We start from the raw sequence: 16,318 nt of genomic DNA, 5'->3' as shown, positions 1-16,318 counted from the left end.
ATTTAAGTCTAGCAAACAGGCAACAATACTTGTCTGAAAACACTAATTTATCCATTACGAAATAATGTCAGAAATGTTCACTCCTTATATCACCCTATCTCTTGACCATAACAATTTCTTTTCCTATCTAAACATTGTTTTTCCTTTCCTTTTTTTCTCTTAATATCAATCATCTTTTTGCATAATACTGTATAAACATAATACCACTTGTTAGTGGCTACTAAGAAATTTATCAGGAAAAAAAATTAAGAGCCCAGGTTTAAGTATTCAGTTTAGGCCATACAATGGGGAACATGCTATGAGTACTCTCACAGTGAATAGTAGAGAAGAGTTTTTCATTAAGAAAATGGAATACAATGGTTGCTTCATGTAGCTTTCCAGCTTCTTATGTTTTTTTAAAAAATTTTTTAAAAAATATATAATTTAAACTATAAATTCTGATAAGAAATGTATAAAATGACATTTCAGGAAAATTTTAGCCATCCCTCATTGGCTATGATTTGACCAGGTGACTAAATACCTCTGTATGGCAAGAACGAACTCAAAATGACTTGGGAGAATGATATGTAATACAATTTAGTGAAATGTCAAAATGACTTGGGAGAATAATATGTAATACAATTAGTGAAATACGACAATTTTCTCATGGTGGAAAGTATTTTCATGCCTTCCAATGATCTTAAACCATAGCTGAATTAATGAAGGACTATCTTAGTATTGTCTGGATATATGGACTTCAATTCCCACAATTGTCCAGCGGGAATAGCTATGGATGAAAATTCTGGGAATCAATATCTGGAATCTACCTAGATTGTGAAAGGCAGCACTGAGCACTAAGAGTTTGGAGACAATCCAAATCTTCAGTCTTCATATCTAATATTTCTTAATGCTTCAATCTAAGAGGCCTTCAAACAAAGAAGAAAATGGAAATAGTTCTACTTATGGAGGGAGTGGAGGCAAATGTTGGAGCACTTTCCTCATTGTGCAGATAAAAAATCAGATAAATGTTAAATTTAGCACATGCTTAATGCAGATGTTTTTCTTGTTATTTTGAGAAAAAAGGAACAAAACATTAAAATATTCTTCTCAATTTATTGCTAAATTTTTAAGTGATGCACACTTTGAATAGATTATGCTTTCATCTCTGAATGCTATCAATCTGAGAAATGACTTACCTAAAGGAAGAGAGATAACCACCACTTTGTTTACAGAAAGGAAAATCATATTTTGATTAGTTATATCATTTTCTGTTTTGTAAATATTATGAATATTAAAATTGCTGACAGACATTACACAGATTAATACAGATATTATATAGAACTACATGCTTTTAAATGTAATACATCATACTCATATTTTTGTTTACAGCTACTTGCATTTGCTAAAAAATTTCATTTCATTTCATATTTTATTGTTTTGTTTTGTGACCATTTAAACTTTTTAAATTTTTTTGCTGTTTACTTTAAAATCTTAACAATTATATTTAAAAATCTTTATTTTCTTTATTAAATTAGATTTTTAAAAATCTTCAAAGATTGAAGTCATTCATTGGTATTACTACCCTTGTCACATTGAAGCTATCTACTTTCTTTGAGAGTTAATGAGAAATTTCCAAAAATGATTAAAATGGAATTATGTAAAATGTCCTTTGAAAAGGCTCTGTGGCTAGAATGCTAATAGTAAATCCCCCCATTTCCCAATTCAGAAAACAGTATTTACAGTTTCTTCATAAGGAACAACTTTAAGGAGAAACAGCTTGGATGATCTCACATTGCTTTTTGTTTACTGTGAGGACTGTAGGAATTGGCATTCTAATTGACTCCTTATGAATGTCTTTTAAATGTCAGCTCCAATTTTTTTACAGAGATGTCTTCAGTCTTCTCGGAAGGGAGTTTTCTTGGAAAAATGTTTGAAAATGGTTTGCCACTGCTTTCTTCTTCCAAGGGATAAGTTGTTACTAGCCCCAAATCACCCAGCTGGATGTGTACCTAAGGTAAGACTAGAATTCATGGTCTTTCACTTTCTTATATACCTTAACCAGTGCACCAAACAGGTTGCCTCTGCTTTTGGAAATCTATTTAAGGTATTTATTGCTATAGTAATATTCAAGGTTTATGTCATGAGGTGAAAAATAACTACAGCAGGAATAATGCTGGTATGAACTCTTTGAGGTAGACCAGACTAGGATGTTACTATTATCAATGTTAATACCGTACTACTTTTATTATAAGGTGACAGTAACAGATCTTGGAAGTCTAAATGTATTTTCCCACTTTCTCCCTTTATTTTTATAAGTAAAATTTTGATAAGACACTTACTTGGATTACAGTTCTGCCCCATATTTCTTTTACCTGTCTATTGTCTTGCTGGTAGCTCTCCCTCCTGTTCCTGAAAGTTATACCTGCTCCCCATTACAGCTGGTTGAGAAAGGATATTTACTTCTGAAATTTTAGATTATTATATTGAAAGTTGAAGTTTCCTTAAATGCTGTAATTGGGCCATATTTGTTTCCTCTTTGTGAGATTATTCTGCAGCCTAATCTGACTGCAAAAAACAGTCATTTCTGGAGCATAGGAATGAACAATTGCCTTTAGCCCACCCTTAAAGCTTATCCTATCTATGCATTTCTGTTCCAAAATCTAAAATAATATTGTCTAGCTTCTACCAGTACAAGCACAGCTGCTTTGCTTGATGTTATAAGCAAATGCATGTACTGCATAGTGACTGGAATACTCTGCTATCTGAATCAATGGTTGTTACCTTATGGACCTAATATGAAAAATGGTCCTTGTATTTTTCAAAGGTTGGCTTCCTAGAAGTCTTATAGCAGTATAGTACTTGTAACATTTGTGTGCTATATTAGCATACTCCAAATCCTGACACCTGATTGGTCCACACGGACCATGTTGGGTATAACATTGATACACCAACTAAGTTTGGGTGAATAAATATATAAAACCAAGGTTTGGGTGTTTGTAACTTGTAGCTTTAAGCACCAAACTGCTTGTAATTAACTAATTAAGGGTGCGGTTACAAACGGCAATAAAAGGCAGTAAGAGAAACGTAACCTCTCTCTGCTTGTTTTGTCTGCTTGCTACTGTTTGTTTGCTACTGTTTGCTACAACTGTTTGAATACCTGAACGAAAGGACTATTTCATTGATGTGCTGATATCCTGTGAATACTCAGCGTTGTCTTCAAAAGGAAAGGTATCAGAGGAGAAGATATCTTTACAAGCAGATAAGGATATAGAACTGACTAGTGAATGGACTAAGTTACTGAATGGATATATTTGTGAATGACATATGGACTGATTGACAATGTTTAAACTCTAATTGGATTAAACAACTATTTAAACTACAAAAAACAGTGTTTGTCATCAGTGTGTGTAAACTCTAGGGCCCTTCCTCTCTCATTTGGCTGCCTGGCTTGACTGCTGCTGCACATTCTGTTTTGGGGGTTTGTCCCCAATCACTAACATTGGTTATGGGCCCAGTGCGCACAGTCTAACTAACGAGGATATAGCAGTGAGAGTTGGTATGAGTTGCACATTACTGTAAAAACAAACTGTTTTTTTTTCAGTAGTTTTTAAATAGCTACATATCTGAAGAGCAATGGCACAAGTAAATTTGCCAAATCTGTCCATGATATCCAGACTAGATGGAACGAACTATGTTTCATGGTCAATGAAATGTAGTTTACTTCTACGAAGAGAAGGTTTGTGGGACATAATAACAAACCCACCAGATGTGACTAACTTAGATCCTAATGTTGAAGAGGATGACAAAAAGATACAAGACTATAAACGAAAGAATGAGCAGGCTTTATGCATCATAGGACTGACTCTCTCTGACCAGCAACTTATCCATATCCGTGGAGAGAAAATGCTGCAAACTGCTGGGAGAACCTCAGGAAGATATATGTTCGGGACAGTGTAGGAGCTCATATATATCTTACACGCAAACTATTTTAACACATCTTCAGAAGAATGGAGACATGTTAACTCATTTAAATTGTATGAAGAGCATTTTTCAGGAATTACAAGAAAAAGAGCTTATATTTAATGAGTTGCAACAAGTATACATCATACTGTCTTCATTAGATCAAAGCTATGATGATTATGTGACTGCTTTAGAAGTATTGCCAAAAGATAGTTTATCATTAACCGAGATTACCGGCAGGCTATTAGAAGAAGCCAGAAGAAGGTCTGAACGTGACCAGCTGAGAGAAGATAAACCTAATAAAGAAGAGAAATTATCTTCAAAGCTTGAAAGAAACCAACTAAGTAAATTAAAGCACCCGGAAGAAGAGAAATTATCTTCAACGGCATACACAATTAAAAAGTGTTTTAATTGTGGAGGCAGAGGACATTTGGCAAGATTCTGCAGAAAAGAAAAACCAGAATGTAAAAAGCCAAAGAAATTTTTGAACTAGCCACGTTTAGCAACTGTGATGTGAAGAATGATTTATGGGTGGTGGACAGTGGTGCATCCCACTGCATCACGAGAGATAAGACAAAATTTATAAAACTGTCTACAAGCTCTCAACATATATCACTTGCTAATGGCTGGAACCTCAAGGCCAAGGGAGAAGGTATTGCATACTGTCCATGCTTAAACCAGGATATAAAAATGTTGTATGTACCACAGTTAAAGGTGAACTTGCTTTCTGTAAGGGTATTAAACAAACTAGGTTATGTAATTACATTTAAGGATAATAATTGCATAATTGAAAAAGATAACAAAAGGGTAACTGCAGCTTTAAATGGAACATTGTATGTATTACATGATAGTAAGAAAGGGGAGGCACAGACTGTATTTAACAATATAAAGCCTCATAATGAATGTATCCATTTATTGCATAGGCGTTTGGGGCATGTAAATTTTAAAATGCTAAAACGTACAGTAGAGTTATCTGATGGAATAAGGTTAAAACCTTGTGATAAATATTTGCGTTGTAATGTCTGCTGTGAAGATAAGAGTAAAATATTGCCTGCAAATAGGCTAAATGGTTTCAAAACTAAAGAACCTTTAGAAGTAGTATTTGCAGACATTATAGGTCCAAAAGAAACCCAGTATGGGGGTGCTCAATATATACTGAGCATTATGGACCATTATTCTAGATATGGGTTTTGCTACCTAATGAAAAGCAAAACTGAAACATATCAACATTTCTTCAACTGGTTAAAATTTGCAGAAAGAAAAACTAAACGGCAACTGATAACCCTGGTGACAGATAATGGTACGGAATTTGTTAACAGCAAATTCCAGAATAGATTAAAGGTAGCTGGAATAGAGCACAAGAAATCTGCACCATACAGACCACAACACAACGCATTTATTGAGAGAAGAGGCCAAACACTACAGGCAATGGTTAGAACAATGTTAACTGATTCTGGATTACCTGATTCTTTGTGGGGGAGGCCACAATGTGTGCTAATAACATATTGAACAACGTTGTTAATACAACTACTGGTGAAATACCATTCACCATGTGCATGGCAGGAAGCCTGATCTGAGTTACCTGCACACATTTGGTGCACCAGCATGGGTGCATATCCCTACACAACTCAGGCGTAAGGGCAAACACAGAGCTAAACAATTATTCTTCGTTGGTTACCAAGCAAACCATAGGGCATATAGATTTTGGGAGAAAGGCACATCTAAGGTGTTATGTAGTGCCAATGCCCAATTTCTAGAGCACGTAGGATGGATAAGTTAGAACAGGATAACAATAAAGAAGTAATTATTGAATCCTATAGAAATCCCCTTAATTATCCCTGTAACTTTAAGAATAAAGTAAAGAGACAAATACAGGCAGAGATAGAGCCCATAAAGGAAGAAATAGTACCAATAGCTGAGCAAGCTGAGGAACATGAACAGGTAGTAATTCAAAAAGTCCTCATACTAGCCCAGCAATTCCCAGAAGAACTACACGAATATCTAGACCGCCTGATAGATACCAGGCTAACACAGTGTGCCAGATTAATAAAGTTCCATATACTGTAGATGAAATAAACATGTATCCTACTAAAGATAAGGAAAGTTGGTATGCAGCAATGAATAAGGAATTGAAATCCTTAAAGGATATGAAAGTATATGAAGATGCGAGATTACCCGTTGATATAAAACCCATTGGCTGCAAATGGATTTTTAAGATAAAAACTGAAAAAGATGGTAATATAATCCATAAGGCACGATTAGTAGCCCAAGGTTTTAGACAAGATGCCAATGATTATGATGAGGTATTTGCACCTAGCCTTAAAGCAGCAACATTAAGGGCAGCTTTAGTGTGGGCAGCAAGTAAGAAATATATAGTCAACCATCTAGATGTAGAAACTGCTTACTTGCACGCTCCACTAAGACATACTGTATACATGAAAAAACCTATTGGATTTAAAGGTGAAATAATAATGATTATTGGTTGTTAAAAAAGAGCCTCTATGGTCTTAAACAATCAGGCTATGAATGGAACTAGTATATTGTAAAGGAACTAAACAATATAGGGTTTAAAGCTGGTTTAGCCGATCCATGTCTATTTAAAAGGGAGACAAATGGGAAAATATCATTATTACTATTATTCACAGATGATATTGCTTTGATTACAGAAACTAATGATGAAGCCAATAAAATAATAGCATCATTAGCTAAGAAAATAAAAATCAAGCAATTAGGGGAGATAAAGAAATATCTAGGTGTGAATATACTGAAAACACAGAAAGGTTTTAAGATATCTCAGGAGGATAAGATATCTAAATTGCTAATAGATTATAAGATGGAACTTTGTAAGACTGCAAAGACTCCAATGAGTCAGGATATTTGCAAAATGGTTACTCAAAGTCCCAAGTTTGATAAGGTAATATATCAATCTTTGATTGGTAGCTTATCATACATTAGCAATTGGTCAAGGCCAGATATTGCTTATGGTGTTAATCAACTGGCACGACATAATAATGATCCACTTCAATGTCATTGGAAGGCATTAAAGAGAATTTTAAGGTATCTTAAAGGAACATTACACCATGCACTGTATCTAGAACCAAAAGGTGATCTAATACTGAGTGCTTATGCAGATGCTAGTTTTGCATCAGAAAGAGACACAAGAAAGTCGACTTCAGGAACAGCCATAATGCTGGGTAAGACATTAATAGGTTGGAAGTCAATAAGACAACAGCATATAAGTTTGTCTACTATGGAAGCAGAATTCTCCTGTTTGTCGTTATTATGTACTGAATTAATCATGTATAAGCAGATGATGAATGACATGGGATTAACTGTAAATTATCCTATAATTGTACATGAAGATAATCAGGCAGCAATTCAAATGGCCACAAATATTGCAGTAAAAACTAGGAGCAAGCATACAGATTTAAGGTACTTAAACGTTAGACAATCTGTAAAGAGTAAAATGATACAGCTGGAGTACTGCATGTCGGAGGACAATATAGCTGATAACTTTACTAAAGCCCAAGGTGCCATTAAGCACCAAGAGAGTTGTGTAAAGTATGGTTTTAGATTGTAAGGTATTGTATATTTATATCACCCAAAAGGGGAGAATGTTGGGTATAACATTGATACACCAACTAAGTTTGGGTGAATAAATATGTAAAACCAAGGTTTGGGTGTTTGTAACTTGTAGCTTTAAGCACCAAACTGCTTGTAATTAACTAATTAAGGGTGCGGTTACAAACGGCAATAAAAGGCAGTAAGAGAAACGTAACCTCTCTCTGCTTGTTTTGTCTGCTTGCTACTGTTTGTTTGCTACTGTTTGCTACAACTGTTTGAATACCTGAACGAAAGGACTATTTCATTGATGTGCTGATATCCTGTGAATACTCAGCGTTGTCTTCAAAAGGAAAGGTATCAGAGGAGAAGATATCTTTACAAGCAGATAAGGATATAGAACTGACTAGTGAATGGACTAAGTTACTGAATGGATATATTTGTGAATGACATATGGACTGATTGACAATGTTTAAACTCTAATTGGATTAAACAACTATTTAAACTACAAAAACAGTGTTTGTCATCAGTGTGTGTAAACTCTAGGGCCCTTCCTCTCTCATTTGGCTGCCTGGCTTGACTGCTGCTGCACATTCTGTTTTGGGGGTTTGTCCCCAATCACTAACAGACCACGACCGGGTTGGCTAACTGAACGCCATGACTGGTGCACTAAGAATCTACCGCGATTGGCTGAGCTGATCGCGGGAGATTCAAAGCGCTGTCATTGGCCGCCGAGCCGCCGGCAAGCCTTTTAAAAAGGGACTGCCGCGGCTCCTATTCTTTGCACTGAAACAGATCTAAATAAAGAGCTGAATGTTACTGAATGGTCTCGCGTCTCATTGGGTACCGATCCACCACGATCTAACACTGGTGATGAGGGTGGCAGAGTGGCACAGCACAACTGACAACATGGCAAGCAGTACCGCACCACACGCACCATTCAACCCTGCTGCTGAGGATTGGAAATCTTACACTGATAGATTCCAAATGTTCCTGGAATGCAGCAACCTCAAGGATGCCAATGGCCAGAAAAAGAGGGCCGTGTTCCTAACACATTGCGGGCCCGCAGTGTTCAAGATGGCCAAGGCCCTGGCCAAACCAGCAGATGGCAAGGAGATGGATTGGGGCGATCTCGAACCCATACTACGAAACCATTATGCCCCCGCCGTACCCATCCTCATCCGGAGGCACGACTTCTACCAGCGGGACCAGCGCAAGAGCGAGGGGATCAGCGATTTTGTGGCAGCGCTGAGGGACCTCGGAGGCCTATGCGACTTCACCGACCTCAATGAGGCCCTGTGACACCGCGTCATCCTACGACTCCTAGATCCCATCCTACAAAGCTGACTCATGGCGAAGGGCGACATTTCCCTCACCGATGCCCTCACCGAGGCAGCAGCCGCCGAAGCAACCCAAAAATTGGCGGCCTGAATGGGGCAGGCAAGCACAGCTGACCGACCGGCGACCACTGAGATGACCCCGGCGACTGAGAAGCGCGCAGAAGCTGGCCATCGAGAGACCAGCACCACCCACCAGGGCGACATCGACTCCTTCTCGGATACCAAGGATGAAGAGGAGGAGATCCACTGGCTCCAGACAGCATGGGATCGACGAGAACCGAGGGGATGTAAGTCGAGGTTCCAGTGTGCCGGCTGCGGAGGCGATCACCCCCATTTGGAATGCCGATTTCTCGATGCCACCTGCCGGCATTGCGAAAAGCAGGGGAACATTGCCAAAGTATGCTGGAACAAACGGAACTACAGCCCAAGACGATGAGAGGACAGCCCCAGACAGCGAGACGGCACCCCCCCAAAACCAGAGACCACCACACTGAGAGCCGCTGGAGCTGGGACAGCCGGAGCAAGCGACTCAGTGAGGCGAGATGGAGGGGTGGTTTGGTCTAGTCTCCTGGCACCTTTTGCATGTGGCAACCCAGTTTTCTATTTGTTTGTCCATTCCTGGCCACCAGGCGTAACTTCTGGCCAGGCTTTTCATTTTAACCATGCCTGGGTGCCCTTTATGCAACATTGACAAAACCCTTTTTTGCAAAGTCTCTGGAATTACAACTCTGTCCCCCAAAGTATGCAGCCCTTCTGGGTAAAGAGTTCCATTTGTCGGTTCCGGAAGGGTTTGAATTGTTCGTCTATGTCACCTTCCGGCCACCCTTTTTCCACCCAGTTCAAGACCCACGCCGGCCGCTTGTCTTTATTGGTTTCTCTGGCAATGTCTGGTGCGGTCAGGAGTGGGTTGGGCTCTGTCTCTATTTGCAGGGTTGTTGTTGTGGGTGCCGGGTCGTCCTCTAGGTCTGGTGGGGTGAATGGCTCAGTGCGTCTGCATGGGAGATGTCCTTGCCGGGTCGATGTGTCAGCTGGTAACTGGATATGCAGCGGGTTACTGCTTTGAAACCTGAAAGAAATATGCATGGGATTTTGTAAGTTGCTATGTTTGCTTACCTGAACTATATATTTCCTATTATATTTTAAAGGTAATGTTGAAATGCATTTATGTGTTTATTACTCCCAGCTCTTCACAATATGACGCACATAATTTTGCCAAGGTTGTCTATCTATAACTGCTTCTTTAGATTATTGTAAACTTGTGCTTTGATATCAGTGATAGTGTGTAGCCACCTTGCCTTCCGTTGAATTGTTTCAATTGCTTTTTATTTACCCTTCCAGTAAAAAAGGCAATCACAAAAAAAGCCAATGACCCCTACAAAACTTTAACTTCCTCCCAAATTCTTCCTCAAACTACTTTTGCTTACATATATGATACAGCCCAACTGACCTTAAAATTTCCTCTTCCCAAAAACGTCAAGTATAGGCCTTGACCACCCAAAAGATTGCCTATCCTATTTCAGACTACAGTAGCTGTATGCCAAATACTCACATATCTGAAGCTTAGAGCGGATCTTATAGTCCTAGTTGAATCCATCTCAGTGTAAAAGCCTTAAATGGTAAATATATTGCCCAAAAAGAAAATTAGATTCAAATGAAGTAAATGAGGAAATGATGGTTAAAATAACAAGATTTAATCAATTTAAAACAGGATTAAACTTAAAAATTACTTTACTGTTGATTAAATCTACTAGTTAATTTTCTCTTTGACCTTTTAGAGAAAGGTTTATTCAATTTCAATATGTTCCCATCTGAATAATTTATATTAGGAATACATTAAGAAATTTCTTTACATCCTTACAAATATTGCTTTTTTATGTCAATAGAAACAAATGGGTAAAACTAATGAAGAAATGCCTTGAAAAGGAAGTGAATAAAATGTTTATATGAACTATAATTGCCTTCAGAAGACAAATTCTCATTCTTGAAATAATCCTCAACAAGGACGAACAAATGGCAGATAAATATAATCTGGTCCTCAGCTTAGTGCCCACTGTTGCTATTGTGGTTAAAGATGCCTAATCTATACTCTGCCCTACTTCATTTTATTTTGTACCGAAAAATTGTTTATTTTTAAAAAAGGAAGAAGGAACACAGTTTCAAATTTATTGCTAATAATGCTTTGGGGTCCGGACATACCTTCTGAAAGCACAATGGTAAAAAGGCTTCAGGCCAGGGAATGGTAAATGGTTATTCTCTCACTCAATCACTCTAGACATAATCACTCTTTTGGTTATTTTTTTGAGTGGGGTTCAAATCCATATATATTCATTGGACTAAAAAATTAGGAGTGACTGCTGTAGAAAGCACCATTATCTCTGAAAAACATAAATTATGCCATGTCTCTTTCTTTAGAAAGGAATACATATACTCATTTCCACATTTGAAAAGTGTAGAAAAAGAGAATTAGTCAAAATAATACATATTGACTGTGGTCTTTATGGTCAATGCCTGCCAGTGTACAACAGACACTCTAAAAAAGAAAGATTTGCATGAAAGGGAACTTTTAATATTTTTATTCTGAGCAGATAATATCTTCACTGTTCGCATGAACACCATTAAGCTTATCCTCTAATAAATGGACCGAATCCTTTTACACTACACTAAAAAAATTTCATACAATGAATAACAAAATAGTATAGGCATGTTTGCATGTGTGCATGAAAGGAAGATGAAAAGACAAGAAATACAAAAGGGAGTATTGTGCAATGAAAGGTCATAGTTTAGCTTTCCTTTACTTGGTGCACACCAGAAGCATTGAAATACTACATCAACAACATCTTTGTCTGATGTTCATATTCATAATAATAATGTCCAACATATCTGAAGAACATCGGGTTAAAAAAGGTACAGTTAGGGTCTGTGCAAACATTACCGAAGTGGTTATGACACATGTTTCCTTGTGGGTGCATACAAAAGTGTCTTCTCCACTTTTAATCTTCAATCTTAAACAAATCTGAAATAGTAGGTTGTGTGCAGGGATACTTACAATACTCATAATCATTTTGATTGAGTATTGAGTTCGAGAAAGTGCAGTTGCTCCATTATAACCATACACCAGAGATTGAACTGAGAATGTTCATACTCCATATGTTATAATCTATATTAATAAAATTAGAATAATTATTGGTAGCACATAATATGATTTCTTCTAGCAACAAAATCTTTAATTGTACCTGTGGTCATGACTAATAGATTTAAGTCTAGTCACATGTAAATGTTCCCAGCTGTGGCTGTTTGCATATTTTCCTGTCTGAATCATTTCATTATAAAGATTTAGTTCTGTCAAAAAGGCTGTTTGGTATTGGTATGGAGAAAATTGTTTTTAGTGTATGCTGAGTTACATCTGTATGAAACAGTTTACTATGTGATCATATTTGCCATGAGTCTTGCTTTGTTCCAAACATTCCTAGTAATCAAATGTTCAAATCTAACTTCATTCCTATACTGCTAACAAAAATCACATATGAGTTAAAACAAAACAAGGAGTGTTCAAACTTATAAATGTTTTAATCTGACAAAGGTAGACTTTCTTACACACTTTATGTACTGTAATTGTAATCTTTGGAAACCAATGAAACTGAGTTTGTAATCTTTTCAAACTGTTGTCTCCTAATCAAGAAAGTGAGGAAAGGAAATGAACACTTATGTTGTTACCTCGAGCTCAAAAATTGATTTCTTTTAACAATTCTTCCCCAGGGCTTATTGGCCACATGCTCTTTGATTAATGCTATTGCTCAGTTTACATCAGTTTTTCAAAGAAGTCTAAAACTAAAAAACGTGTTTCTTTGAAGTTTATTTATTCTACATTCCAAGTCTGTCTTTTACAGGCATCAGAAATATATAGAAAAAGTGAACAAAAAAGAGGAAGGCAGGGAGGGAGGTTCAATTAGTCCATTAACATCAACTGTTATTAAGGATGCCAAGAGATAGATCTATTGTTGAAATTAATCAGAAATCAGATGAGAGAAAATTACAACAGTTAAATTTGATTCTTCATTATCATGGTTACCTGCTTTTTCTTGGCATAAACAGCCAAAAAGTAAAGTTGTTTCCCCATTCTGCCTTTCCAAATAGTGTTAAAAAGCAAAGATATCATTCTAATCTTCAGTAGTGATGGATAGTGCCTAGGAAGAATTCAACAGATAAGTGACATAAAACTACAAGCCAGAAATGTACACTCATCAATTCTCACAAAAGAACTGAGTTTTCTAATTCATAATATTGGGGATAATTCTCTAACTCATTAAACAAATAACAATTTTCCAATTCATAAAACCAGTTATACTTTATTAGCAATGCTTAATCAGCTGAAAATGCTAATTTAAGTTAAGACCAACTTTGATATTATCCAGAAATTCTATAATCAAAAGTACAATTGTGTTCCTAAACATTAATGAAATTTCGGGCCATTTCCCTTATTGTAGAGCTAATAGTTGAGAGTGTACAAATTAGTAGACAAAACATTTCACTTCAGATATTCACCACTATTGCATATTTCACTTCAGTTTTCTGCACCCCTCTGTTGTTTTCTAGTGGTCATCCATATTTTTACAAGCTAATGCGCTATACTAAAATCACAAATTATCCTGTGGGCAGTAGCTAAAGGTATTTTCTTCAATGGTTTATGTTTCCATCACAATCTTAGCCATAACATTGATGGTCTTTATTTAAATAGCAGCTGTTTTACCACACTAATTAGTAGATCCATTAATATTCAACAACTTAAGTTACCATGACTAATTTAATTCAATACTGGCTAAGTTTTCTTAGCTATAGTACAAATGTATGTATGAATCTGACCAAATGTTTCACATTCAATAAAGTATGATGAATTTAGCAAATACGTTTTCATTCTCTCTCTCAATATAAGATTAAAGCATGCTGTAGGTAAAAGAATCCAAGTTAATTTCATGCTGGACACTAATAAAAATCATTCTGCTTCACAATATCTCCTTCACTGAATTAGATATTTTGGAAGAAAAATTATTAAAATGAGTATAGTTAAAATACTTATAAGAACACAAATTGAATGGGTGATTGCTCTTGATAAAGAAATATGTTTATATTATCCTCAAAATAAAGAAAGTATAAAGTCTTTAGATAAATAAAAATCAAGAATTTGAGAGCTTATCCTACCTCATGCAATGCAGTGGTTTTTAATACAACATTATAAACATTGCTATATTGATGAATCTTTAAAATGCTGAATCAGATTTGATTACTGCCTGGATGGAAAATCATTAGAAAACTCAGGACTTTGGGCTAGTTTGAAATTTCCTTAAATGCTAGTTTGGGCTCATTTCTATTTTGTGGCCAAGAAAAGCAATACTGGTGCACCCACATAGTTTTCGGAAGCCAGACTTGACTCAAGTGGGAACTTAAACTTTTTCAATACATTTTTGTGATTGACAGAGAATGTTAGCATATTGTAATGATGTTTAAATAAACAAGGTGCTGGAACAAATAATTCATTATTTGTCAACAAAGTATATTCAATCATTCTTGTAAAATGTATTCTTGCTTTAATAGTATTATTAGTTTGAGTAGTTTTGCTTCATCTGGATAAGCAATTAGCAAGTAACATTTTAAGGCTCTTAATCAGAGCTAAATCCATCTTTATGTAATCCAGGGGTCTGCAAACTTGATAGCTTTAAGACTTGTGGACTTCAACTCCCAGAATTCCTCTCATCATGTTAGCTCAGGAATTCTAGGAGTTGAAATTCACAAGTCTTAAATTTGCCAAGTTTGAAGACATTTGATGTAAACAAAGAAAGGAGTTATGATGTATATTTTAGAGCAGTGGGACATTGCGACCTGGAGACTGCATGAAAATACCAATGGTGTTTACTGGCTTATATTCAATCATGTGAATTGTACTATGACATGTAACATATCACAATCCTAAACTCTGATTCTAAGAAAGTGTTCAGATTAATACCATGGCCAACTTTTTGCTCAAACTCCAGATATCTTTGCCTATGACATAGGCTTCAAAAACACTTTTTTTCTGAACTGAAATCTAAATAAATTTAGGTTTGCCTAGCACTTTGGATAAAAGATTGGAAAAGTGAAATGACATCGCAGAGGAAGTAATGGCAAATTGCTTTTATGCCATTTCCAAAAAATCTACAAAGAAATATTTATGAATCCAGAGGCTTCAGCTGGTGCAAACTGCAACAATGCAAGCAGTTTGTATGTCTCTGGTAGAGCATGTGTTACACCTTTATTTTGGAAATTGCATTGGTTGCCAGCTTGTTTCCGGGTCATATTCAAGATGTTAGTGTTGATCTTTAAAGCCATAACTAGCACAGGATCAAGTTATTTGAGGGACTGCCTGTCCCTGATTTGATTCACTCCTCCAATAGAAGGAGCATGTTACTGGTTCCCTCAACTAGGAAACTATATTTGGCAGACTCTAGGCAATAGGTCTTTTTTGCTGTAACCCCTGCATTGTGGAATATTCTCCCCTGCCCAAAGTGAGGATGGCCACATTGCTTTTAAGCTTTGAAAGGTCCCTTAAGTCCTGGGTAAGCCCAATATTGGAAACAGCCATATACACCTGTAGTGGAACTGGTTATACAAGAAGTTATGAATTGTGCTGAAACTGATAAATTAACACGGAGTTTAAAAGATAAGGAAGCGCCAATATTTTATAAGGTATGGGAACAATGATATAGCTGGATAGATCGGAGACAGTTTAAGGATATATAGAATATAGATAGAATAAGAATATAATTATGCACAAATTAATACATGTAAATATTGCACAAATGATTGCTATATGATAACCACCACAAATAGCTGTTATTGAGTGATATATTTTTATGTTTTTAATGCAATAATAATTCAATAAAGTTTATTTTTAAAAAAGACCTGGGTAATCTGGCAGGGCTGGGAAACCCCAGGACCAGAGGTGGTATTCAGCAGGTTCTGACCAGTTCTGTAGAACTGATAGTGGAAATTTTGAGTAGTTCAGAGATCCGGCAAATACCACCTGTGACTGATCCTGCCCCCATCTATTTCCTGCCTTCTGAGTCCCAGCTGATCAGATTGGTCTTCTTTTGTTGCCCTGCACAGGAAAGCAGGTTAGTGGGGTGGGGTGGGGAGGGAATGAGGATTTTGCAGTAACCTTCCCCTGTCATACCCACCAAGTCACGCCCATAGAACTGGTAGTAAAAAAAATATTTTTAATGAGTTTTATTGAAAATTTGGTTTTAAAAACATTGAATGTGGTGATCTTTTTGACAAATATCTCAGTCTTTGCATTGTTATATGAGCAAAATATCATCAAACAATATAAACATTTATATACATATATACAGCTATGTATGGTATTCAGCTTTGTTCGGGTATTTTCCCACGTCATTATAGTTGTGTTTTTAAAGTTGTAGCAACGTTTCAGCAGAATCTCATCTGCC

This window comes from Pseudonaja textilis, chromosome Z (assembly GCF_049901715.1).
Source record: "Pseudonaja textilis isolate UNSWEBS1 chromosome Z, rPseTex1.2, whole genome shotgun sequence".
Classification (NCBI taxonomy): Eukaryota; Metazoa; Chordata; class Lepidosauria; order Squamata; family Elapidae; genus Pseudonaja; species Pseudonaja textilis.
The sequence above is the reverse complement of the archived record's forward strand: the minus strand, read 5'-3'. Positions refer to the sequence as shown.